A 27,748-nucleotide genomic window follows, 5' to 3' on the forward strand; every position below is an offset into this window, starting at 1 on the left:
GTCCCACTGACTTCTTTCAATTCTCTTCCTGGTATTTTCCAACTAAGGATAGTCTCGGAACAAGTGTTTATCCATTTTGTGGGTGGAGAGGTGGGCGTGGCCTTACAGAAACTGATGGGGGAGGGATTGTGACTACTCATTAATAATGGCTGTTTTCTGTTACACAGGGTTCAGAGTTGGCCCTGTGGTCCATGTCTTTGGCCTTGGTCTTTGGTGACACAGACCCTGTGTTCTGAAGAACAGTGGAGTCACCACACTGAACCGTTTAGAATTTATGAGTGTTTGTTCATAGGAAACCTGTTTACATGATTCATGAAACTGGTTGATGAGGACTGAGTGGAATTGGAAGATAGCAGAGCTTAATGGACCTCCCCAAACCCTGCTGTGTTGCAGATCTTGGCTGATAGCGTCTTATTCATGTTGAGAAGCTGGTTGGGCAGGAAGGATATGTGGTCTGGATATTGCATTAGCCAGCTTGGCATTCAAATTCGCCTCAGACGTTTGGGGCATTGCAACATTTATAGAAATGTCCCTGTGGTAAATTTCAGTGCCCTGTCTCTTGTAATTCTGCATGTTATTCTTTTGTACCAGCATGATGTCTTTTTATAGCATTGTTGCTCATCCAGTTGCCCGTGGTGCTAAGCTGTGTTCTCTATTGTGATGGTTGGTCCCAGTTCTATGGAAGCTTAAGCTCAAAGCCACAGACAGTTTTCATTTTTCTTAATGGAAGTTTGGGACTTTTCCCCAGGCAAATATGCTGGCTTTCTTTTCCTTTTCTTTTGTATGTTGGCTTTTTTTTTTTCCTATCTTTTTGTTGTTCTCTTGAAAATATAGAGATATGCCTTTTTTTTTTTTTTTTTTTTGAAGAATAACCACTACAGCATTTTGAGTATATGAAAATTTGGTAAATGGGTGACTTTTCTCTGTGATTGACAAAGAGCTATATGTTTTGGAGGCATACCTCTTAGTACCTGCTCCTTTTGGATTTTATTTCTTTTTTTTTTTTTTTTTAGATTTTATTTATTTATTTGACAGAGAGAGATCACAAGTAGATGGAGAGGCAGTCAGAGAGAGAGAGGGAAGCAGGCACCCTGCTGAGCAGAGAGCCCGATGCGGGACTCGATCCCAGGACCCTGAGATCATGACCTGAGCCGAAGGCAGCGGCTTAACCCACTGAGCCACCCAGCGCCCCTTGGATTTTATTTCTTAAGTCTATCCCCATGAGTGCCAGCTCCAGCCACACTGGCTTCCTTGCTGTTTCCTCAACACGCCAACCATGATCCGCCACAGGACCTTTTTATTTAATGCTGCCTTGAATGCTCTTCCCCATCCTTCCACAAGGCTGTCTTCCTCACACCCTTCAGATTCAAATATAAGCTTCTCACTGAGACTATTCTTGGCTACCCCTCTGTAATTTCACCCCTCCTTCTGGCCCATAACATTTTATATTGTGCTTCCCTATTTTTGTTGTTGTTGTTCTCTCTTCCGTTGCACTCAACAGTATTTAATATGCTACAGTTGACTCTTGAACAATGTGGGGGTTAGGAGCCACAAGCCCTGTGCTGAAAAAACATGTATAACTTCTGACTCCCCCTCAACTAAACTACTAATAGCCTACTGTTGACCAGAAGCTTTACTGATAACATAAACAGTCAATTCACACATATTTTATATATTGCATGTATTATATACTATATTCTTACAGTCAAGTAAGCTAGAGAAAAGGTCAAGAAAATCACAAGAGAAAATACCTGTATAGTACTGTACTGTATTGAGAACAATCCACATGTAAGTGGACCCAAGAAGTTCAAACCCATTGTAGTTCACAGACGAACTGTATACTTTTTACTTATTGTTGACCTCCCCTTTCTCTCTCTCTTTCTCTCTCATATCACTTCCCTGAGGGCACGGTAGGGTTTATTTCCTCTGTATTCCCGGTGCTTAGAATGGTGCCTGTCCCATTGAGGAATTATGATGTCATCACATAAAGCACTTGATAAATTAGGCTGTAGGGAAGGAAGAAGTTTTGTGAATGATTTTTGTTGGCTTCTACCCGTCATAACTGACCTCCTCCACATTTTAGACAGCCCAGTGTAAGCTAGCAATCAGTCCACTCCCCTCACATAACAGTATGATTCTGAGGTGAATTTTGAAGCTCATGGTTGCTGGCAGGCTTCAGGGTTGGTGAACTCTCATATTTGCTGTAGACAGGCATGTTCCATGAAACCAGTGAATGCCCCATCTCTACACTGGTCTATTTCGTACATTTCTTAAGACGTCCACAGGTAGTAATAGATGCAGCCTGATGGATTTCTGGGAGGCTAAAGACAGAGTGTATTTGCTGTGAGATGGGTTAATGGAATCTTTGGGACTGAAATTCCATTATCTTTTGTCCACGGATAAAAGGTGTATGATTTACTTATCATTTAATCCCACATACAGCATTGGCAGTAGTGCTAGGTGAGGGGGTGTGAGGAGAGGGACTTGTAAATAGTGATAAGATGATGGGAAGTAAAACTCAGTCTGGCAGGGTCTGCCTAGGATTTTGCTGAGAGCACAGCAATACTTAATTAACTGCAAACATTCTATTCAAGATAAGACTATAACAGTTGCCTTGGGGAAAATTCTTTTGAGTCAATATTTGTTTGATCTTTCATATAGTATTTTGGCTCTGCTATTCATGCAATGGCAAAGTTCCTATTAAACATGCCATTTTCAAGGATTTGCTGTGTTTACCTACCCGGTCAGTCCTGGAGGAGGGAGAGGATCAGAATCACTGTTTAAATAGAGGTTCGGAGGGGTTTCAAGCAAATCTTTAAAAGTGGAAATCCTTCGTTTCAACCAGTTGACAAACAGTTGTTAAAAACCAGGTTAAGTACTCTGGGGGATTTCAAAATACAGAATGAAATCTTTGCCCTCAGTTTACTTACCATGTAGCTGTAGAAACAAGACTTCGGTCCGTATATTTGACACGACACGTATGCTAGATGATGATAATGGCTATGATTTACTGGGTAAGTAACAGCGCCTAGTGCTGTCCTGGAGCTTTTCTAACCCTGAACTCACTCATCTCATTCCCCAGTCGCCCAGTGAGGCAGGTGCTATTGGATTAAAGTTTTGCATAAATAGACAGTGATATGGGAGCTTGGAGAAAGAGGATACCAAGGAAGCAGAAACAGGTGAAGGAGAACTTGAAGACGGACGTTTCTCAGTCTACATCTAACAATTGGGAATGGCTGAGTAAAGTGAGGAAGGGGACATAATGGGCATGTGTGGTTTTGGCTTGTAATAACCACTTTTCTCTCTTGAAAGTTCTTTAAGTCTTCCTAGACTCTCAGCACACATGTTTCTGGTGAAGGAGACAATAAACAATATGTCAGTAAAGTGTACAAAACATCAGTGTGATAAGTGCTTGGAAGAAGAATAAAGAGGGGGCCCCTGGGGGGCTCAGTCGGTTGGGCGTCTGACTCTTGATTTCGGCTCAGGTCATGATCTCAGGTTTGTGGGACTGGGCTCTATGTTGGATGTGGGTCCTGCTTAACATTCTCTCTCTCCCTCTCCCCACAATTCTCCCTTAAAAAAAAAAAATAAGGGTGCCTGGGTGGCTCAGTGGTTAAGCCTCTGCCTTCAGCTCAGGTCATGATCTCAGGGTCCTGAGATTGAGCCCCATATTGGGCTCTCTGCACAAGGGGGAGCCTGCTCCCCCCCCACCTCTGCCTGCCTCCCTGCCCACTTGTGATCTCTCTCTCTCTCTCTTCAAATAAATAAATAAAATCTTAAAAACAAAAAACAAAAAACAAGAAAAGGAAAGAGTGCTGAGGTGCTGGTAGAGGGGATTTGTAATTTTAAATAGGGGGTCTGGGAAGGCTAACAGGCATTTGAGTGAAGAGAGCTGTAAGGCACCTACGGTAAGACCCTTCTAGGCAGAGGGAACAAAGGTCCTAGACTGGCGACTCATCTGCCTTGTTCAAGGCACTTCAGAGTGGCTAGAGAGGAACAAACGGGGGGAATGGTCTGGGTGATGGCTTTAGGTGCAATGCCTGCCTAGTTACCATTGCTAGGGCTGTGATGTGGAAGGGGCTCATCAGACTTGGGAGTGAGGGGAATGGCCCTTTGGCAGCTGTTAGTAGTTTCTCCAGCCCTATGCAGCTTAGCTCCTCTTGCTTTTAACCGGCAGGCCCAGCTCGGTGGCTCTCTGTTCCTGATCCATTGCTGACGTGGGCAGAGGCCCTCACACCCACCAACTGGCAGGTAAGAAACCAGCCACGTGAGCTCGAGCCCTGGGTGAGAACACCCACGTGAGCTGAACGGCACTCCCACCACAACCCTCACGATGTATTTTTGGCCCGTAATTCTGAGTGTCTTACATTTCCTGCTTGGCATAGACGTTTCTGCTGGAAACGCAGTCCTCTTGGCAGGGTCCAGCTCTGTGCCTGGTTCTCGACATCTTCCCCGCCAGGCCCACGCCTGTGTTGCTGGGAGTTAGTGCTGGTTCTGGGCTGTATCTGTGGCTCTTGGGGGGCTCTGTAGAGAGTTAGGAAGAGCTACTGTGCTGCTGTAGCCTCCTTTACTCCAGTGTTTCTTGGTTCTCTCCCTACCATTGCCTTGTCAACTAACAGACGTGGAGACTGGAGTTAGGCATGGTTGACTCTGGTTCTGCAGACACATCTGCTGGGCTGTTGGCTTCCTCCTTGAGGCTGAGCCGGGACATGGGCTTGTCTGTCTCTGACCATTCACCTTGCTCCCACACAGCTGAGCCGGTCCATTCTAAGCACAGGCTAGACCTGAAAGCGAGAAGATGGGGCTCTGGAGTTGGGGGTGACAGCTGTGTGGGTGGAGAAGGAGGGCGGAAGCGAGCCATCAAGGGAAGGAAGCCTCAGCAGAATGCGGGATCATCTGCTTTATGTTGATGCGGTAAAAAATAGAGCCCAGACAAGCATTCAAGGGTGTATGGATGAATATCAGTTTAGAAGTTGCAAATGCTACCGGCACTTTCAGAGCGTCCTAGAGCCGAGTCGTGACCAGGTTACAGAAGAATGTGTTTTCTGCAGAGCCCCTGCCTGGGAGGGTGCGGGCGCAGACAGAGTCCGTGTGGGTTAAGATGAGAACAGACGTTGGAGTTAATGTTTATTCTAAAGGTCAGCCGTGGGGTCACTCCTGTGAGGACACGCCCAGGAGCATACACACACTGGTACACACATTCCCTCCCTTTCCTGCCTATGGTTTCTGATTTCAGCTGCAGTTTCTTCTAGAAAGATCTAAAACGCCAACTTGAATGATGTTCGTAGGAACAAAGATATTGCGAATAGACCCGATTCTCAAATTTACAGGCCAGGGATTGAGGTGATCGGAAGTTCTCTGCCTTTGCTCCCTGTTCCCAGCAGTGGGACCCGAGTTACTAGGGTGCACATAGCTTTTTTGAATCTACTATGAATCACTGTATGCTATGGGGCCCTTCCAGTGCTGGAGAAGAGTAATTGGGTTGAAAAATGTTGTTATAATAAAAATGTAGTATTGGCATTGTCCTAGAAGCTGGTTGAACTAAGGGATATTCCCTCTTTGAAGAAAGATGCTAACTTATTTAAGGTAGGTGGTCTCCTGGGCCTCCCACTTAATTTCCTGGGAAGAGATTAATTTGATTTAACGTTTATTGAACTTCCAGAATATCCTATGAAATGCCTTAAAATTTTGAAATACTATTTGTTTTCTAAATAGGTAATTCACTCACCCGGTTCAACATTTAAAAGTTGGAAAACATTCTCCAGCTCCTCTCCTCCAGTTGGCCAGATTCTTCCTCAAGGCAGCCCATGTTCCCAGTTTCTGATGTATTTCAGAATCTATCAGGGTTTAAGCTTTCAAAGAAAAGACACCTTGTTTTTTCTTAAGAACTTTGCCTTTCATAAAAACAAAGGGAGTTAATCATTTATAGCTGCATTTTGGGAACTTTTGTGATGACAAAACTCCCAGATGCTGAAGTCTTCCCAGAGTGTGGTCCTCAGACTAGCAGCAGCAACTAGCCCCTGGGAGCTTGCTGGAATGCTCTCTCAGGAGCTGCTACCCCCAGCCCCCAAAGCAGAATTAGCCTTCCATAGATCACAGGAGATTCAGAGGCACGTGGACGTTTGAGAAGCCACTGCTGTGTATCCTTTTCATACCATTGGCCTCAGGTGGCAGAGTGACTGAGGTCCAAGTGAAATGGAGAGAGGGAGAGATGGTCTTAGTAGAGCTCTCCCCACGTTATTCTTCACAATTGTTGCTAGAGTTAAATGATGGTGATCTCTTCTTAATTTGCAGCATAGATTTAGGTGGTCTATAAGCTTAGTGATTTTGATTGTGAAATTGAAAATCTTTCTCTCCCTTTCTCTCATTTCCCCATGAATTGTTCTTAAATCTTGGACATTTGCTGGAATTTCCTTACAGGGCTGTAGGTCCCGAGTAAGGTAGTATTAAACAGGTGACAGAAAAACCTAGAAACAGCCAGTCAGGTTTAGGTTGACAACTTGTGTTTTGATGCATATGTATGTTTCTGGCTGTGGTTTTTATATTGTGTTTTGCAGTGTTTATGTACATTTGATTACATTTCAATGTTTCTGAGCATCTGAGCCATTAAGTGTATGTTTGTGTTAATTTCAGTGTGGTGGAGTTAAATAGTTTATGGGATTCTGAAGAAAGACAAATTTTAAAAAGTTGTCAAACTTTTGACAGAGGAAAGAAGTAAACTTGTTTGCTCTTTGTGAATGGGGAAATAGAGGGCAGAAATTATTGAAATAATGGATGAACTTGTAAATTAGTGCAATTTGACTATGACTGAGTGTGACTAGGAACTTGAGAAAAAAATTCACAAGAAGGAAATTAGAAATTATCACAAGACTATATCTTTTATAATTAAATATTTTTAATCACTAAAGGATTTACATTCTAAAAAGCAGGTGAGATATACCTGTATTCTATATGTATTCATTGCTAATGAGATACATTTTGGGGAGTATTGTGGCAGAGTTAGAGGAGGAGTGAAAATGGGCAGAAACAAAAGCAAGTAAGAACAAAGCCTGACCCTCTTCTAGGTGAGACATATAAGCCTAGGGTTGGGGCCAGTTTTGCATAAGGAAGCAGGAGGCCGAAAAGAGGGGCAAGTCCAGGAGACGAAGGGATTCTAGGAAATGGGAATTTGGGAAAGTAAATGAATATCCCTGAATATGGGAAAGTATAATGTCAGGATTTAACCCTGCAATGCGTGAGACCCCTTTTGGTAGTCCATTATTGACAACTTTAAAATTATTTGCTCATTTGGATAATTACCAGGCCAAATTCTAACTCTATAAATCTATTTTCAAGGAATGTCTGAAATTAAAAAAAAAAAAAGTCTTTGGCATAAAGATGTTCTTTAACGTGAGATTTATAATAAAAATGGAAAGTGAGTTAATTAACAAAAGGGGAGGGATAAGTAAATTCTACATCCATAGGATGGACCTTTTATAGCTGCTGTAATATTTATGATCTATATTAAGTATAAACCAGGATAAGGATTGGGTGGAAAAGATAGGAAGCAATGCTGATTGTGAGATGGGAATTTTTTTAAAGACTGTTCTGGATCTAATAAATATACTATATTAAGGATGTACTACCTGCAAAAGTAGAATAAAAAATCCTCACTCTAATTTTATTTTTTAAAGATTTATTTAGGGAACGAGTTTAAAAGCGCACATATGCATGTGCCTGTGCGTAGTGGAGGGGCAGAGCAGGAGGGAGAGGAAGAAAGAATCCTTAGGCAGACTCCATGCTGGGTGCGGGGCCTAATTCAGACCTTGATCCCAGGACCCTGAGACCATGACCTGAGCTGGAATCAAGAATTGGCCACTTAACTGACTGAGCCACGCAGGTGCCCCCCCCCCCCAAATAGCCAACTCTAATTAAAAAAAAAAAAAAAAGACCAAGAGTAGAAAATGAACAGAAAACTTGAGTATCCTTATTCAGTGGAAGATGTTATCATTTAAAATCTGAGGTGTTCAAGGCATTTTTGTGAATACCTTAAAGGTAGCCTAAGCTTATAATATACTGGGGTTGAAGTTACTTATGTAGGGAGGACGAAGAAACCCTTAAAAGGGAGAAGTGAGAACATTACTAACTCAGGCTGTGCATAGTTTGCAGCCCTCCTCAACCCCCATATATGTGCTGCAGGCATTTGTAATTTGTGGAGAGGAACAACCTGTGCCTCTGGCTATAGATCGCCAGGCCGCTGGCTGGAAGGAATAGTTATGGCCAGGTTAGTGACTGGTGTCCTGCTAAAGGCCACAGAAGGCCTTGACAGCTCATCTTTAATTCCCAGGAAGTCCCTTGCAATCTTGAAACAATATGCACCGGGAGCATCAGCTGCCCCTAGGGATGGTCTGCAGAAAGCTCTGGAGAGTGGGGCAACTCCCCAGCAGCCGGGGAAGGTGAGGGCTTGGGTTTCTAGAGTGGCTTAAAGAACCATCTGGACATAATTGATTAACTCTAAAAAAAAAAATCCCTTTGTATTAGGAAACCATTTTATTTCTGTAACACTTTGATTTTTTTTTTTTTAAAGACCATGTGATCTATAATAAGAAGTGGTGTCTGCTGGAGTAACTCTTCAAAGGGCTGTTTTTAAGTGATTTGAAGGGGGAGTTTTTGTCCTTTCTTCAAGTGCTAGGTATCTTTTTAGTGGATAAATTGTAAATTTAACAATGGAGAACTGGTGTTAATCACTCTGGCCTGTACCTTTCAGCTTGTCATTTGCCAAAAGTGATCTGGTGTCCCTGAGGAAGAAGGGGAGTTGGATGGGCCTCAAGTCCCACAGGGGTAGCCTGGGGCTGACATGGAGCTGTTGTTCCCTGAAGCAAACCGCTGCTGTTGGTTTGAGAGGCTGCTTCTGAACTGCTCCATCCTCCCTAAATAGGAAAGGTAAATTCTAGAATTCACACGAATGTGACTGGGAACACTGCTAGTTTGCCTGGTGGGCTGGCTGGAAAATGTCAATAACACTGTGTCGGGCCAAAAGAGCATACTGGGAGGATTGAGGGAATCCCAGACAGAGGGGGGAGTCTGCTCTCCCCAGGCACTTCCAGCCCCCACACCAGGTGCCATGATGCCTGGATAGAGGCCTGTTTCCTGCTGTAACCAGATCTTCATTTGTATTGGCCTCTGTTTCCCTCTCTATTCGTGAAACACTTTTCCCCTATCCTCTCTCTGTGTGTTGGAGGCCACAGTTCCTTTCTGTAAACCAATGATTTGAAATGTGGAAGTTACCGTGGTCCTTTTTGGGGATTAAATTGATGACCTTGGTCTTCTCAAGCTATCGACCGGTCTGCTTCCAAGGCTGGCACACACATGGAGGGCAATACTCCTATGCATTATACCGGAGAGGAGAGGAGCCTAGAGCCTTTGGTACTCATTTCAAGGGTAGTCCTGGGAGTCAGCTAGTTTTAAAATTCAGAAGAGCAAATAGAAATTTCTAAGCTAGTTGTTACTAAATTTTCACCTTTGAAGACCAGGAAGTATTACCACTAGTGGGGTACCTTCGAACTTCACTTTGTGCACTGCATGCTGAGCTCTGTGAGGTTAAGGCTAGGCTCATTTCATCCATGCCTGGGTCTGATTGTCAGCTCTGGACTGGCATTTACAGGTGCTCATTATTTGTTCCATGAGTAGATTGCCATTTCATAAAATTTAACTCTAAGCATATTGTTGTAGCAAATACTAAATTTAATCCAGATACTATTGATGTTTGCTACAATTTGGACTTTGGCCATAGCTGGCACATACCAGAGATCAATTCATAAAACCCACCCCTAACACTGACTGCTTGGAGAGGCTCATTTTTATTTTCTATGGCCACACTTGAAATGGACAATATCATGCAAACTTTTCGCTAGACGGATGTTTTTGGAAGAGATTGTAGATGACTTCCATATTACGTTCAGAAGTGAGTCAGAACTAGCCTTCTTTAAAGTGTTATTAGTTATTAAAATGCCATTTCTATTCATATTCTTTTTTCCCCTTGCCTCATTTTCAGTAGCTACATTCCTTTTAGTAGATTTAGGCCTTTGAAAAGTAATTCATTCCTGCAATGGGAATTAGGAGTCTGGGGGGGAAGGTATGCTAGAGGTGGCTGAGATTTGTAGGATGCAGAGACACTCTTGAGGACAAACTAGCCACCTTTTAGACAGAACCATCCTAAGCCATCTCAGAGGAGCTAGCAGCTCCTAGGGATGGAGATTTTGTCATTTCTTTCATGCTTTGACTTCTCACAACTTTTTGCAGCAGATATTTTTTTCTTGGTTTCTGAATTCTAGTGAGGGCTTTGTGTCTTAAAGCCATCCATTTATTTCTCTGCACTTATTTTTTCTCCAAGATAAAACTAGAACTGCCCTGTTACCTGACATGGCCAGGCCTGCTGGGCTGAGGAGATGGATTCATTTAGTAGGGCTGTCATCACAAACTCACACAGCCAAGTGGCTTAAACAACGGAAATGTGTCTGCTCCCAACTGGGAGGCTGGAAGTTTGAGATGTTGGTGTCCATAGGCCCCTGTTCCCTTTGAAGGCACTTGGATCTGTTCCAGGTCTCTTTCCCAGCTTTGGTACTTCCTGTGGTAGTGTAATTCCAGTCTTCACACGAGGTCCTCTGTGGTGTGTGTGTGTCTATGCGTCTGTGCCTAAACTTTCCCTTTTTATAGGGATGCCAGTCATGTCGGAATAGGACCCACCCTAATCCAGAATAATTTCATTTTAACTAGTCCCATCTAGAAGGACTCTATTTCCAAATAAGGTCACATTCTGAAGTACTGGGTGTTAGGACTTCAACATACAAATTTTGCGGTGGAGGGAGGGTGGAGAGGGGCGACACCATACACCCCGTAACATGATGCAAGGAGTTCATATAGGATCAGGAGGTCTGAAGTAGCAGGCTGTGTCCTTTCTCTCAAGTTCTCAGTTCTTCCTTTTTTAGAATCCAGTGTCTTAGGAGAAATGCCAACCTGGGACACATACATTTGCTGTCTGACTAGGCTCCTATCTAAAAAGACCAGACTGAAATGAACATTCGTGGAGTCTTGATTTAATCAGAATGTTTTTCTATCAGGACATTAGTAACCTCCAGTCTCTTCCTGAGTTCAGCAGCCACCAGGCCAAGGTGCAGGATCCAGGTCTGCTACTATAGACAGACGAAGACATGGCTGCCTCTGCTGACTGCTGCTGGGCCTTGTTTGTTCACTGGCTTCTTTGAGATCCCAGATAGAAGATGTAATAGAGGATCAAAGGCCTCTGTAATTACCCCCACCCCCCCACCAGCGAATCTTGCTAATGCCTGTGGAGTTATTTGTACGGCTATTGCAGGGACTGGGTCCAATTTCACTTTACATACAGACTGTGATGTTGACTCCTTGGTGCCCTGAGCTCTCACTTGCTTTAAGTGGACGACTATTACCACAGTCTCTTGGGGTGGGGGAGGGGTGGGGAGGTGTTACAGAAGTCCTATCTCTCGGTGAAGGGAAGATTCCATTGTCTTCCTATTTTTTACATTTTTTTGAGATCTCCTTGACCTATGACATTATATTAGTTTTTTTTTTTTTTAAAGATTTTATTTATTTATTTGTCAGAGAGAGAGGGAGAAAGAGTGAACAAGCATGGGCAGACAGAGTGGCAGCAGAGGCAGAGGGAGAAGCAGGCTCCCTGCTGGGCAAGGAACCCGATGTGGGACTCGATCCCACGCCACTGGGATCATGGCCTGAGCTGAAGGCAGCCGCTTAATCAACTGAGCCACCCAGACGTCCCAACATTATATTAGGTTTAAATGGGCAACAGAATGGTTTGATATTCATATAGATTGCAAAATGATCACAAGTCTAATTAATATTCACTACATATAGTTACAACATTTTTTTCCTTGTGGTAGAAACTTTTAAAGTCATCGTGCTATATATCACATCTCCATGACTTGTATATTTTATAACTGGATGTTTGTACCTTTTAACTCCCTTCATTCATTTTCCCCACCACCCATCCCCTGCTTCTGACAGCCACAAATCTGTTCTGTGTATCCGTGAACTTGGTTTTTTGTTTTTTAAATTCCACATATAAATGAAGTCATGATACGGTTTTTGTTTGACTGGTTTCACTTAGCATAATGCCCTAAAGGTCAATCCATGTTGTTGCAAATGGCACGATTTCATTCTTTTTTATGGCTGAATAATATTGTTATATGAAAAATATATACCGTATTTTATTTGCCCATTCACCTGTTGATGGACGCTGAGGTTGTTTTTCTGTCTTGGCCATTGTAAATAATACTGCAATGAACATGGGATGGTATATATCATTTTGAGTTCCTGTTTTCATTTTCTTTGGATAAATACTCAGCAGTGGATTTGCTGGGTCATATGGTAGTTACATTTTTAATCTTTTGAGGAACCTCCATACTGTTTTCCATAGTGGCTGCACCAATTTACCTTCTCAGGATGGCACAAGGGTTCCCTTTTCTCTGCATCCTTGCCAACACTTGTTATTTCTTGTCCTTTTTATAATAGCCTTTTTAACAAGTGTGAGGTGATCCTGCATTGTGGTTTTGTCTTCATATTTTTTTTTTTAAGATTTTATTTATTTATTTGACAGAGAGAGATCACAAGTAGATGGAGAGGCAGAGCAGAGAGAGAGAGAGAGAGAGAGAGAGGAGGAAGCAGGCTTCCCGCTGAGCAGAGAGCCCGATGTGGGACTCGATCCCAGGACCCTGAGACCATGACCCGAGCCGAAGGCAGCGGCTTTAACCCACTGAGCCACCCAGGTGCCCTGTCTTCATATTTTTTTAATGAAACTTTTTATTGAAGTATAACCTGCGTGCACAGAGAAGAGTGCAGTTCAGTGAATGTTCACACACTGAACATCCCTGTATTACCATCGAGCCAAGACACTCCCTGCCCACTGTACCCCTTCCTACTCCCTCGTCCTCTTTCCAAAAATAACTACTATTTTAAATTCTAACAGCATTAGTTATTCTCACTTGGTTTGAATTTTATTTATATATCTACGTACTTGGAAATATATTTAACTTAAAAATATTTAAATAGGGGCACCTGGGTGGCTCAGTGGGTTAAAGCCTCTGCCTTCGGCTCAGGTCATGATCTCAGGGTCCTGGGATCGAGCCCCGCATCAGGCTCTCTGCTTGGCAGGGAGCCTGCTTCCCTTCCTCTCTCTGCCTGCCTCTCTGCCTGCTTGTGATCTCTGTCTGTCAAATAAATAAATAAAATCTTAAAAAAAAATTTAAATAAAGTACTTACTTTGTATAGTCACAGTATGTACTTTTTCAGTGCTTGGCTTATTTTGGTCAACATTATATGAGATTTAGCCATGTTGTGGCCTCTGGGGATGACCATTTATTTTACAGGGGGAGGAAATAGAGTTTTTCTCTTACTCTTCTGAGTTCTTGACTGAGAACTTTTAAAATAAAAGACAGAGTAACAGGGCGCCTGGGTGGCTCAGTTGTTAGGAATCTGCCTACAGCTCATGGCATGATCCTGGGGTTTTGGGATCCAGCCTCACATCGAGTTCCCTGCTCAGCAGGAAGCCTGCTTCTCCCTCCCCCACTCCCCCTGCTTGTGTTCCCTCTCTCACTGTGTCTCTCTGTCAAATCAATAAATAAAATCTTTAAAAAAAAAAAAAGAGTAACGAGAAGAACAGTAGTTTATTCACATGTATACCTTACATATACATGAGAGACACTGAAAGAAAAGTAATTCCTTGAGGCAGTTTAGAATTCAGAATTAAATACCATCTTCTCAGGGAAATACGAGTGGGATGTAGGGCTCCTAGGGAAGAGCAAATGATTTTTAGGAAAGCCGAAATAAAGGGCCCTTAGAAGAACAGAAGAGAAGTAGGACATTTGTGACAAAGTCTGGATGTGGTGTTGACTTTCCGTTGTCTTTCCTGTGACAAGAGTCTGTCTTCCCGGGTTGATGAAACTCCTGGGAGGATATTTATGATAATTGAGCTACTTATGGAGGAGCTACTTATGTCTTTAGGCAGATTGGGGAGTTCAGAGATGGCCTCTCCCTGCGTTTGCTGTTTCTCAAGTGCCTCCAGCTCAAGCTGTTCGATCCCTGCTCCCTAAGTGACCCACGTTGGTGGCAAGTCCCGAACGCCTGTGGTCATCTTTTGGGGTGGCATATTCTACTACTCTTCAGTTCCAATCACTGTATGATATTCCGGTGTAGTTTTCCTATTGGGAGGAAGTTACTGTCTTCTACATAGGGACCACGGATGTAAGCGCAGCAGTCACTTGCTGGATGGTTTGCTGTGCTTTTTGGGTACGTGTTCATGTAATTCAGCTGCTGCCCTTCAAGATTCGGACGCCTGCCTAGCTTCCTTGGGGTTTGAAGGTCTTTTTTCCTCTTTATTATATCCCCATGGCATATTTGAAACTTAATTTTACCCTCTTAGTAACTTTCTGCAGTAACTTTAAGGACAGAAACATCTCCTTAAAGTCTTCTGAATGTTCTGCCACTAATGTGGGAAGAGCCGTGAGCAGTGGCAAGTGGCTAGATTTGCCATGGCCTGAAGGAACAGCTCGGTGAAGTACGAGATCTTTGCTTCTCTTGCTCTGATTGCTATGGTGAACATCAGGAAGCAAGCTGGGATTTTAATTGTAGTACATTCTTTCTGATGATAAATGATTATGGATGCCTAAACAGGCAAGAATTTGAGGGGTGATTTGCATTAATGGTTTTCAGGGGAGAAAGGGTGAACCTCCTTCTGCCCCCAGTACCAATTACCTTTTTTTTTTAAAGCAAAGATAACTGACTCTCCCTTCCTTGAATGTGAATAATATCACAAATTAGTTTTGAGCCTTGGCTTACAAGGAGTGTTTCAGTCAGTAGTTGATTGTAGTATATAACGATTTGCGGAAGATTGATCACATCTGGAATTCCATACACTGTGGTACATGTCAGACGCAATGTCTGGTGCATAGTAAGTAGTCAAGAACTGTGGTTATCTTTATTGCTGGAAATTATTTGGGATTTTTCTTGTGCCAGCCAAAGGCCCAGGGTGGCTGGACTCCACTGTGTGGTTAATAATTACTGCTGGAAGAGCTAGTCAGCGGAACCTGGCTGGGCAAGGCCATAATTCAGGCCTCCCTTTCTACCTCATTGCCTGTAGGAAATAAGGAATCCAGGGTGTGGAACAGCTTTCTCTCTCCTTGCTTGGGTGCTCCTGGGTGTGCCGTCCATGAAGGAAACCAGATGCCCGCACATGGAGCAGAGGCAGACAGCCCTATCTCCCAGCTAGAGTCTGGAGACTCTGGACAGAGTATCCTTGAATGGGAAAAAAGTAGCACAGCTTGCTGGGTGGGGCATCACAGCAGAGCTGTTAGGACAAAAAGAAATAGCTTCCCTAGGCCATGCCACTACGCCACACCCAGCAACAGCATTTTTTCTATCTGCTCCTGCTTCTCTCACGTTTCAGACATCAGAGCACTTCATCCCTAAATATTTCAGAAAGCATCTTCTAAGAGGAAGGACCTTTTCCCTTCATTACCTGAATATGATACTACACCTAAGCAAATTAACAGTGACTGTTTTATTATGCTTTTCAAATTTCCCTGCCTATTCAAAAATGTCTTAGAGGTTTTTTGTTGTTGTTGTTGTTTTAACGGTAGGATCTAATCAAGGTTCATTCATTGCATTTGAGATGTCTCCTTTGTCTCTCTTAGAACATCCTGCACATCAACTTCTTTAACTTTTTGGAGAGTCTAGGCTAGTTGTTTTGGAATATGTCTTGCATACTTTATGGGTTTCTTGATTGTTTCCTCATGTGTTATGTATGTATTCTATCTTTTGTATTTCCTTAAAACTGGAAGTTAAGTCTAGAAATGGGAATAAATTCAGGTGAAACATTATCTTGGTCCATTCAGGCTGTTAAAACAAAAATTCCATCGACTGGGTTAATTTTTTTTTTTTTTTAAAGATTTTATTTATTTATTTGACACAGAGAGAGAGAGAGAGATCACAAGTAGGCAGAAAAAGAGGGGGAAGCAGGCTATCTGCTGAGCAGAGAGCCCAATACAGGGCTCGATCCCAGGACCCTAAGACCATGACCTAGCCGAAGGCAGAGGCTTAACCCACTGAGCCACCCACGTGCTCCTCGACTGGGTGGCTTTATAGACAGGAGTTTATTTCTCCCGTGTCTGGAGGCTGGAAGTCCAGGGTCAGAGAGCCAGCATGGCTGGGTAAGGGTTCCTTCTGGTCTGCAGACTTACTTGTCATTGTAGCTTCACAAGCTGGAAGGAGTTAGGGAGCTCTGTGGAGCCTTTTTTTTTTTTTTTCAACAAGGCACTAATTTGTTCATGGGATTAGCTCCACCCTCCTGACCTAATCTCATCCCAAAGTCTCTACCTCCTAATAGCTAACACCCTAAGAGTTAGGATTTCAGTGTAGGAATTTTGGGGACACAAACATTTGGACTATAGGAGACATTTTGCCCAAACCCTGTGGTGGGTGATGCTGTGAGTTGCCTACTGCTGAATGTCCTACTGTCACGGTATTACTGATGTGGAACTGCCAGATCTTTCTACCGCAAAAGTACATTTTTTCCTTTGCAATTAGTAAGAATTTGTGGGGTGGTTTTTGGCAGAGTGCAAATATCTTCTTTTTTTTTTTTTTTTTAAAGATTTTATTTATTTATTTGACAGAGAGACATCACAAGTACACTGAGAGGCAGGCAGAGAGAGAGAGAGAGAGAGAAGGAAGCAGGCTCCCTGCTGAGCAGAGAGCCCGATGCGGGACTCGATCCCAGGACCCTGAGATCATGACCTGAGCCGAAGGCAGCGGCTTAACCCACTGAGCCACCCAGGCGCCCCAATATCTTCTTTCCTAACAGCTTTTCAACCAAGTTTTTGAGCTTCCTTTGATCCCTGCCTCAAGCTATTACACTGGTGTTGCAAAATGGGGGTTTTGTAATTCTTTCAGTGCTTCCACAATGAGCTGCTGGCCTTCTTTTTTTTTTTTTTTTTTTTTTTTTTTTAAGATTTTATTTATTTATTTGACAGAGATCACAAGTAGGCAGAGAGGCAGGCAGAGAAAGAGGAAGAGAAGCAGGCTCCCTGCTGACAGAGTGCCCAATGTGATGCAGGGCTCAATCCCAGGACCCCGGGATCAATCACAACCTTAGCTGAAGGCAGAGGCTTAACCCACTGAGCCACCCAGGGCGCCCCGCTGCTGGCCTTCTTTAAACAATTTTCCTCATTCACCCTTTTTGTGAGTATCAGTATAGATTTGTGATTTTTTTAAAAAAAATATCTAATACATTGTAAGCAATTATGGCTGTGGTTCTTTTTGATACTCTGGTAATCCTGCATGTTGAAGGACACACGTTTTGCTAAATGACAAATTCTGCTTGTAAAAAAGTGGAGCCCTTTCAAATAGCTTGTTAACTCTAGGCACCTGGCTTAGAAACCGGGATGTTTTGAGTGTGCTAGCACTGGGCTGTGTATGTGTGTGGGGAGTTAGTTCTCTTTAAGGATCAGCTTTGTTCAGGGCAGTTGTAAAATTGTGGAACCTAAGAAGAGCTTTGATGCTGAGAATTGCCAAAGCGAAGCAAAGAGGAGAATGAGGATTCTATCTGGTAACTTCTGTGTTAAGGTGACTTAAGTCTTTTCTGATTAGAAGCATTTTATTAGCCTATTTCCATTTTTATTTATTTTTTTTTGTCCAGGAAGAAAAATGAAGAGTGCCTTGTGGGAGAGGACAGGAAGGTAGCTCTGTTCACAAGGCTCACCAGTGAAGACTGGGATCCCCCCGCCAACGAGGAAGTTAGGCTCTCATGCCTCTCTCTTACTGCAGGCAGCGGGACAAAGGTCCATTAAAAACAACTCTATCAAAATCCAGGACTTGGCCAGGAAGCTGTTCTCAGGGGCAGTGCCTGGGCTGTTTCAGTGCATGCATGGATGCACCTTAGCTCAAGGGTTCCAACCAGAGTGCAATGCAGCCCATTTTTTTTTCCTTCCAAAATGAAATGTTTCTAGACTATATGTCTCCACTCGCATACACATAAACACTTACCCGATGTAAAACAGCCTGCCCATATTTACATATTTACATATTTGACTATAAAGTCAAAGGCAGCTGAATCTAGAAAATGGGAAGGAGTCTCCTCACTTGCTGATAGAAAGGCAAGGAGAAAGATGGTTGGTTTGGGTTTGTGAATAGTGGGCTTTCTTGGAAGCGCTCCCCTCCACACATGGCACTCCTTTCCTCCCTGCCCTGGGAGGGGAAAAGAGCCTCAGAAAATGAGCAGTCGTGGGGCCACGAGCTTCAAGGTATCACAAAGTGCTAAATTTAAAATCTGGTGCTTCCTCTCTCCTTCCTTTTTCCGGTCTTACTCCAGAGTAGTAGTCCCTTTGTGCTCCTAGTCTACCTCTTTCTTCCTCTACAAAATGTACTCAACAGTGTGTGATAGGAATGGAGATTACCTATTCTGGGAACCTACAATCTGTGACTTTGCCTTGACTTGTCTATTGAAGGGGTCAGGGAATTTTTGGTTCTCGTTGCATGAATTCCCGTTGTTTCTGTGGTGAGGATTTTGTGTCCTCACAAGATGTTGAATTAATGATAACAGGTGTATCTTGAAAAAAGTCTTTATATTTCAGAGCTACAGGAATCCATCCTTTAAAGAACTTAAATTTAGCCAAAGGCATTAACATAACATAGATTCATATGCAATTGTATGGGCTTTTTAGCAAATGGACTGACCTTTGGATAGTGGTTCAATTTCCAAATGACCACTGGGTCCTAATGACTTACATGGCAAAATGAAATCATTGTGCACTTAAATAATGTGGCTAAATCGTCTTTCTGGATCACTTCTTTCCATTTTAGACCTGCTTTGTTTTGGCTCAAGCCAGAGGTCAGAGGTATTCACAGAATGTTAGGAATGGAAATGATCTTTATCAATGCTGTCAGTACGCTTAGCCTCTTCATGCAGGATTATTCATATTAAACCAGACATAACAAAATTCTCTATGTAAGACTTAAATATGTGGTTCTACTACAGAAATCTTTTATTTTGAAGGAATATCCTGTTTCTTAACAAAGGTTATCTCAGACCGTTGGGGAGAGAACTCAGGAGACCCAATGATATTGTTTATATAAGGCAAGGCAAGGCATGTTAAATCTTTAAAACTTGATACGAAAACACTAAGAATTTCTTTATTCATGTAATTATTTACTGATTTCTACTAAGTGCCTGGTACATGACCGGCATTGACATTTTGAAACCCACAGCCTGGGGTTTGTAAGACTGTAAGACCGGCTGTAAGGTCTGTAAGACCACAGGCTGTAAGACCTGCATTCAGCAAGCAAACATCAGTTGCAATAACATAAAGCCTTCTGTATATTTTCATTTACCCCATTGTGTTGATTCCATTATATCTCTGCATCATGTGAAGTTGAGGTTTCAGATCTAAATGAAGGACCTATAAAGAGCTTTATCCTTATATGATAAATAAGTGAGCAAATGAATAAATGATTTAAAAGACTGTACCTAACTGTCCATCTATGGTAGATTGATTTTGACCATCATCTGTCTTACTGAAAGTCTTTGGATCTTGTTTCTGGCATATTACATTTATTTCTCTTTTTTGGTTGCAAGTTTTTGGTATTTTTAATAATTATACCACCTATAGCCTCATTAATGTTGTTAGCAGGACAAGTCTAAGACCGGCTGTAAGGTCTGTAAGACCACAGGCTGTAAGACTGTCTTGAGCTATGCCTTTTATGAGCTTCCCTTGGCATTCTTTGTTTCATACTGGGACAAATCTACCTAAGTATACTATAGTCCACTTTGTATTCTTCTTGTCATCAAATCATCTTTCCATCATTTTACCCATAAACCAACCACCATTTACTAGTGATTCCTGTGAATCACATATTGTGCCACCTCTGCAATAAAAACCTAGAGAAGACATTGGTTGTAATATGATACAGGAGAAAGTAGTATAAAAGGACAGTTTTAAGACTGTGTGACAATTTTAATCCAATTTTGAGGACCACTGGTTTAGCAACAATTGGTTCAGGATGGTGATTTGCTTGGAAAGTTGGGTGATAGTTCATGAGAGCAAGTGTGGTGTCCAGAGTAGTTGAGGGAGGCAAGGTTGGGAGGGAATAAGAGCAGGAAGGAAAGAAAGAAAGAGATGGATAGAGAGAAAGCCTGTCAGAGTGGGAAAAAAAGTGCAGCTTTTAGGATCTAGCTGTTTTAATGTGTGATGAATAGGAGGAAAGTAAGAAAGCTGGAAGGACTGGAAGTTGGGATTGATGTGGAGGTTTGAGTTAAGGTGTCAAAGATCATGCTAAGGTCTAGTGTATGGTTAGAGGTGATAGCAGAGCTGGAAGGAGGGTGAAAATGTTGGTATTGAGGTCAAATAATTGTGATCCTAGGGTGTTGAGTAGGCTGTCTGTATGTGTGAAAGTCATCTCAGATGACATTGGGGCTTGGGATGTTATGAAGACCGTGAACCAATGTGGAAATGACTAGGCGATCTTTATAAACTAAGACAGGTGTACAGGTCTGGAAACGGCCTTGAAATTTGAGATTCATGAGGCAGATACTGTGAGTTAAAATCCTGTATCTATTCTTCCTTGACAATCATAATTTTTAGCTGAGAGCATAGCTGCCCAGATTAAGACTACATTTCCCAGCCTACCTTGTAACTAGGTAAGACCATGTGATTAAGTTCTGACCAATAGAATATAAGTGGGAGTGGTGCTTATGTAGTTGTAGAGCTTCTTTAGAAGTCTTCTCTCTTCTGGCTAACTCTCATGTGCTTGTTCTTTTATGAAATGACAGTCCTCCTGTTCCATGAGGTAGAAAGTACTTCTGAGGGTGGTAAAACAGTTAAGTTAAGAAATAACCTGGGCTCCTCCTGACCTTGTGAAGCCCGCCCCTAGTTAACTTTTCATGTGAGAGAGAAATGCAATGTCTTACCTCCAAAGGCCATTGCCATCATGGGGTTCTGTCCCTTATAGTCAAATGAATGCTTCACATAGCTCAGGACTCGGGGGAGAGGATAGCTAGCATCAGTGGGGGAAATAAGTAAAAGCTCTAAGAGAGAGCCAGATTTCAGTTTAAGTCAAGAGGTGGAAACTGTGTTCTGATACGAGTTTATGGATGCCAAAGGGCTATTTTATGTGGAAACAGGGGTGCCAAAAGGTACAGTGGAAAGCTTTGAGGAAGATAGCTACCAAAGAAAGCAAGGATGGAGAATAGTTCTGGAATGCAGAAGTGGGAATTTACATTTTGGCAGAGATTGAAGAAGAGAGGGATGCAAGGCAAGTGGTGGAAAACTGACTTCAAAGACTCTAGCAGATGTTTGATGTAGTCTGCATTGGTCCAGATGCAACTGACCCTAAACAGGCAGGAGGCCCGATGGCCATAGGAAATTGGAAGTAATGTGTGTTGGTGCTGAGGCCTGGAACAAAAATACGCCCTGGTCAGATGGGATCTTGTGATGGACTGTGTCAAGATACCCTATCAGCATTTCTGTGAATAAGACTGGGACCAGTGTTCAAGAAGAAAATAAAGGTAATATACTGCCTGTCGTTCTGGGACAATCCCTGGTGGTTTCTGACAATCTCTACTTTTTCTCTAAGTGCTCTTAGGCCATCTCTTTAAAGATCAAGGTTAGGTATTTTCCCTTGGATTTGACATTTTGAGGTGTACATGGCTCACCGTTCATTATCTAGACATGAACTGGATATCTTTAATCTCTTTCCACATGTGTATTCTTACATCGCATTTTGTTATCTGTGGCTCTTAGAATTTGTGATTTTTCTCTTTCCTCAAGACTTTGCTTTCTTGTATGTGTTAGGAATCTGCACTTTACTTCTTTAGCTCTTGTGGGTGAATGATTTTTTCCCCCTGATTATGACAGTCACTTTAAATTATTTTTTCCCACTGACTCCCAGCTCTACTGGTTTGGTGATGCATTTTCTGCTTCATTTGTGGCTGTTTTTTTTTTTTTTTAAAGATTTTATTTGAGATAGCAAGTGCACGAGAGCAGGAGGAGGGGGGAGGGTAAGAGAGAGAGGAAGCAGGATGCCTGCCTGGCTGGATCCCTGGTATCATGACATGAGCCAAAGGTAGATGCTTAACCTACTAAGCCACCCAGGGACCCCCTCATCTGTGATTCTTAACAGTTACTCAGACTCCTTTGCATCAACTTTGTCCTAATTATAATGGAATAAGAATTTTCTTGACTTTTGTTGTTATTGTTGGTACCTGATCTAATGGAATATGGCTTTGGTACCATGGAATTGATATATAAAGTGGTGAAACAATAAATGGGTAAAATAAACATATATAATGATGAGATTTCTCCCAGCAAATAAGAAAATAATTATCTACTTAATTTTTGGTCCAGATTTAATTATTTTTGGTCCCTGTGTGTGAATGAATACACATAAGTAAATAGTACATAGAAAAAGCTCTTTTTTCTTCTTATTTTTAAAATGTTTGTTGTGAAGATTTTATTTTTTTTTTAAAGGATTAATCTTTTTTATTTTTATATAAAGATTTTTATTTATTTATTTGACAGAGAGAAATCACAAGTAGATGGAGAGGCAGGCAGAGAGGGAGGAGGAAGCAGACTCCCTGCTGAGCAGAGAGCCCGATATGGGACTCGATCCCAGGACCCTGAGATCATGACCTGAGCCGAAGGCAGCGGCTTAACCCACTGAGCCACCCAGGCGCCCTGTTGTGAAGATTTTAATACCAGAATATAATTTCACTAAAAGTAAATGACCTCTGGACCTGAGAAAGATTGGACTCTGGCTCCCATTTGAAAAAAATGGAAAAAAGCTTTGTAACTTCATTTCTAGAATGCCAGGGACATAATACAATCTTGAGGACATACTGTACATGTAAAGATCATAATTAGATTTGTTGAACCAAATAGCCAAAGGATTGTCTGAAAAATACCTCCTCAACCCCAGGCAGATGGAAATGAATAGTTAGAGGAGAATGTTCCTCTGGGGTTAACCGCTTGGGCATTAAGTTCTGGATATGGTAGCTATTAGAGCAGGAGAGTAATTATGCATTTCCTGTAAGACTGAAATTCTTGAAAGCATTCATTAAGTCTCAGATGGATTCTTTTTGGAAAGAAAGAATGAATAAAATGAGATTTTACTTTAAACTTCGTTTAAATGAAGGGACATTTATGGACAAAAGGAACACAAGCACTATTTGCAATCCCTATATTTTCACGTCTGATCCTTGTCAGGACGTAGGCCTAACTTGTTCATTGTAAGGCAGGGTCTTCACATCATCACCATGTTGTTCCATTGCTTGGCATTGCTTAGCCTCTTGTCAAAGGACTTCTAAGGAGGAATGGGCTTATATCAAGTCGCAACTCCAAAAATAGCTATCAGAACAATAAAGAATTAGCAAAGTCTGTGTCCTGGTTCCAGCTCCTGTGACTTTGAATGTTTAAGAAGTACTGTTTTAGAAGAGGACGGCAAGGACACCATAGGTAGTAACGGCAGACGAAGACAAAAGCTGAAAGGACATCTCTCTTCTTACAAGGACAGTATGCAGTCCTGTGTGACAGCATTCTCCCAGATAAATACAGACATTTCATTCTTGCAGTGTAAATTAGTGTGTGTGTGTGTGTGTGTGTGTCTAGCTGGGCTTCCCCCCCCCCCACCCAAATGGGAGTTTAGTGAAGCTCAGCAGTGATTTGTATGTACTTGGTTTGAACAATAAAACTTACTTACTCTTTGCTCATCGGGGTAATCATTGCTCACTGTTTGATGTTCAAGACCTTGGATTCAGACCGAGAGCAAAACTAAAAATGCAGGCCCTGCAAGAGAGCCCAAGACTAAGCAAGAGATGTCAAGGGCCTGGAAGGGAGGGAGGGCCCAAGTGACAGTGAGAGGGTGAGAAAGGAAAGGATAGATCAATAAAGGACACCAAAGGGACAGACAGACGAATGGGGGTGGATGGGGATGAGGTTATGCAGGGAGGGAGAGAAAATACAGAAACAAGTACAAGCAGGGGAGAGACAGGGAGAGAGAAAAATGGGAAGCACGGAGTCAAGAGGTTTGTGGAGGTTTTGTGTTACTGCCTGAAGTCCCTCTGGGTGAGTCATCACAGAGCAAGTTTGTTGGAAGCCGGTTAATGAATGGAAGACCATTGGAGAGAGAAGTAGCCCATTTACCCCGTGGGTTAAATTTTTTTGTTTCCACTTACTCCCTGCTTTCACATCTTGAACTTGGGCTCTGAGCTACATTAATCATTACCGAATATTAATATGGAAATGAGTTTACTTTGTTGCAAGTCCCAGTTTCAATCAGTAAGTAATTATGAAAATTAGTCTTAAAGATGTTGTGAAAAGGTGTTGCTTTCCAGGCAATAATTAAACCTCTCAGCCATCTCTGGATGGTTGATTTTTTTTTTTCTTTAGGTGTTGTTGTTGTTGTTGTTGTTTTCTCCTAAACTTTCCCCAGGTGGGAAAAGAGTGAGTTGCTACTAAGTTATTCATTAATGGAGGTAGGTAGAGTTTCCATCAAGAGGAGAAGGGAATGAGCAGAATGTTTTAGGACCAAAGATTAAAAGATCAGCTGCTTTTTTACCCAAAGGAAAGAATTTTAAGTTTGAATAGAACCTTCAAAACTCCAGAATTCATAGGTGTATTAGCCAGATCTTAGCCAGATCTCGAAAATGGAGTTATATCTCCATCCTCAGTGGGAGCCAATCAGACATGCTTGCCAGTTTCAGTTTCTGGCAATTTGTAAACAGGTGCTCAAAAATAGCAATATACAATTGTTATTGTCACCATGCGTTACTGCAGAAGTAAAGCCTGAAAGTCTTGGAGGCATGCTGCTCTGGTGGCTCCCTGCTCCCCCCAGAAGGGAACTCTCCCGCTGGAAGAGCAGGACAAAGCCCCTTTGAGGCTCCTTCAGGTATGAAGCCATTGAGATCATGGTATAGACACCTAGGTACCGGTCTTGAACTTTACATTTGCAAAAGTTGCAGGATCAGCAAGGTGTTGGGAAGGTCCTTTTCTGCATGCCAAACATGGAAACGCACAAAGGTGGGGGAAGGGATGCCAGATAAAATACAGGACATCCAGTTACACTTGAATTTCAGATAAACAATGAGTGAAACATTATTTGCTGCTTATGTGAAACTCCTAGTAAACGAGAAAAAGTAACTTGATGGCATTTCCTTTCTCAGTAGAAGGCAATGGCTGTTGATCCATCTGGATGGAATTTTGACTGCACATCCTGTGTTGATTCGCTATACTGACCAGCCAGGTTGCATCACCTCGTCTGGGGAGTGCCAGATCCTATTAGACTGGGCTGGGCAGCAGTTGAGCCTATAATTCTCAGGCCTGTGATGTGTGGATTTATCCTAGAATCCTTGTACCTTTTAGAAGATAGCATACATGTATCTGGGAATGAGTGTAAAAGGGAGAAGGCAGAATTTTTGAACTAGATCTCATCAGAGATTTACACCAGTTAGAGCAGGCAATAAAACAACCCTCTTAAATTAGGTTGCTTTCCTGACTTGAGGAAAAGTCCATGGCTGTTGATTCATCAGTGAGAAATACAAGTGTGCTTATATCTAACCATCAGCACTTTTCTTGGGCTATTTGGTCATTCCGTCACGTATCCTACATGATTTTTAATGCACAGACACAAGAGTTATATAATGAGGAGAGAGAAGGGAGTATAATTCTTAAAAGCCATTGAGTCAAATACTGCTTTTTTTTTTTATTACTTTGAGGCAGTATCTTTTAAAGAACTTGCATATAAAAACTGTGAGTAATTGCTCACTTGATGTAACTTTGCCTTTTGTTTGCTTTTTTGAGGGAGTGAACCTAGAATGGTGGAAAATCCTAGAAGTTGGGGGGTGGGGTTATGGACATTGGGGAGGGTATGTGCTTTGGTGAGTGCTGATTCACAGACCTGTACCCCTGGGGATAAAAATACATGTTTATAAAAAATTAAAAAAAAAAATCCTAGAAGTTAAGAGGCCTGGCCCCGGTGGTCTTTCCGAGTTATTTCCTTAGTGATCAGCTATCAATGTTGACACATTATGAATTTCATTGTGAACTCCAGAGACTTAAATCTTCTGAAGGTTACCCTAACTTCTGCATTCCCAAACTCATTTGGAGCCATGTTGTCAAAACCTATTTTCCCTGTGTGAGTTGTGTTGCACATGCCCAAGGGGGGGTCAGGCAAGGGCTTGGTTTCTTTTTGCATGGATTCAGTAAGTTAAACTTGATGGCTTCTTGAATACATTGGAACTTTGACATATCTATTCTGTAGACATAGATGTAGAGATACATGTGATTATGTATATAGAGATATACAGATTTTGTAATGGTGAATAGTTGAAGACAGTCGTAAGCTGATGGGACGTGGATGCATTGCCACGTCCTGCACATCCACAAGGCTGTCATGCCTTTCCTATATATTGAACTGTCACAGCGATGATCAGTGGCGAAGAATGCCTCCTGAATTTCTGACCAGCTGCCAGAACAATTGCTTAAGTAGATGTTTCCTGATGTCCAATGACCATTAACATCCTCTGTATACAGCTGGATGTACACAGAGATCCTAGAGGTATACTGTCTATACTTTAGTGAAATCTATAGAAAAGTGTTGTTATTGTTATCCACTGGACTAGGGAAGTCAAACAAAGCCCTTCACAGAGGACAGAAGCCCTTTCTATTTTTTTATTTGTTTATTGTTAAAAAAGATTTTATTTATTTATTTGACAGACAGAGATCACAAGTAGGCAGAGAGGCAGGCAGAAAGAGAGAGGAGGAAGCAGGCTCCCTGCTGAGCAGAGAACCTGATGTGGGACTCTATCCCAGGACCCTGGGACCATGACCTGAGCCGAAGGCAGAGGCTTAACCCACTGAGTCACCCAGCTGCCCCCAGAAGCCCTTTTTAAACATCTGTTTCCTTAGAGATCAGAGTGGGTCTCTGAACCGCCTGGAGACCCATGCGAGGATCACACACCAGTGCCAGTAAGAGTATGCCAGTAATGCATGTTCCAAGACCTCTGTCCCTCCCCGCCCCAAGTCTGGAACCCAGTAGAACTCTAGGATGGTTGAATGCTATACCTCTGAATAATGAAGTGACTCCTCATAACCAGGATGCAACCGTGCCCATCTCAGGCTTCCCAGAGATCCCCAAAGCTGTGTGTGTGGTGTCAGTAGCAATGTGAAGTCTAGGATTGAATGCCTCTTTTTGTGGTGGCTGAACTTGAGGAGGAATACAGTGTTAAACCCAGGGACTTTTATTTATTTATTTAAAGATTTTATTTTTTTATTTGACAGACGGAGATCACAGAGAAGCAGGGAGAGAGAGAGGAGAAGAAGGCTCCCTGCTGAGCAGAGGAGCAGATCCCAGGACCCTGGGATCATGACCTGAGCTGAAGGCAGAGGCTTTAACCCACTGAGCCATCCAGGTGCCCCAAACCCAGGGAGTTTTAAAATCTTACTTTCCAAAAGATGGGAAAGAGAGCTAGCACTCAGGGTGAGGTCACACCTGATTACCCAGCTGGAGTTTGAGCGCTTGTAAGCTTATTGGCATAGCTGTGTGATAGTTCCTAACTAAATGGCCAGGGCCTTTGATCAGAAGTTACTTCCTAGTTACATGCAGGTCTCATAGAGCTGTTCTCAGTAGGCATTGTCCTTCTACTGTTTCAGTGCTATTGTTCTGAATGAAAGGTTTG

The 27,748-nt window shown here is 42.4% G+C and overlaps 1 protein-coding gene across 4 annotated transcripts in view; it reads left to right on the forward strand.

The window, feature by feature from the left end:
• The window catches only part of LYPD6B (LY6/PLAUR domain containing 6B), a 179,658-nt gene that overhangs the window by 28,447 nt on the left and 123,463 nt on the right, over nucleotides 1-27,748 (forward strand). For 3 of the 4 annotated variants that reach the window (XM_045066482.1, XM_045066480.1, XM_045066479.1), the window contains one exon: nucleotides 4,178-4,251. The exons of the other annotated variant lie outside the window; for it this stretch is intronic. The gene's annotated coding sequence lies outside the window, so the exon portion shown is untranslated. The remainder of the gene's footprint in view (nucleotides 1-4,177; nucleotides 4,252-27,748) is intronic. 4 annotated transcript variants of the gene reach the window in all.

Source organism: Mustela putorius, unplaced genomic scaffold (assembly GCF_011764305.1).
Source record: "Mustela putorius furo isolate JIRA1106 unplaced genomic scaffold, ASM1176430v1.1 tig00003867_pilon_pilon_pilon, whole genome shotgun sequence".
Classification (NCBI taxonomy): domain Eukaryota; kingdom Metazoa; phylum Chordata; class Mammalia; order Carnivora; family Mustelidae; genus Mustela; species Mustela putorius.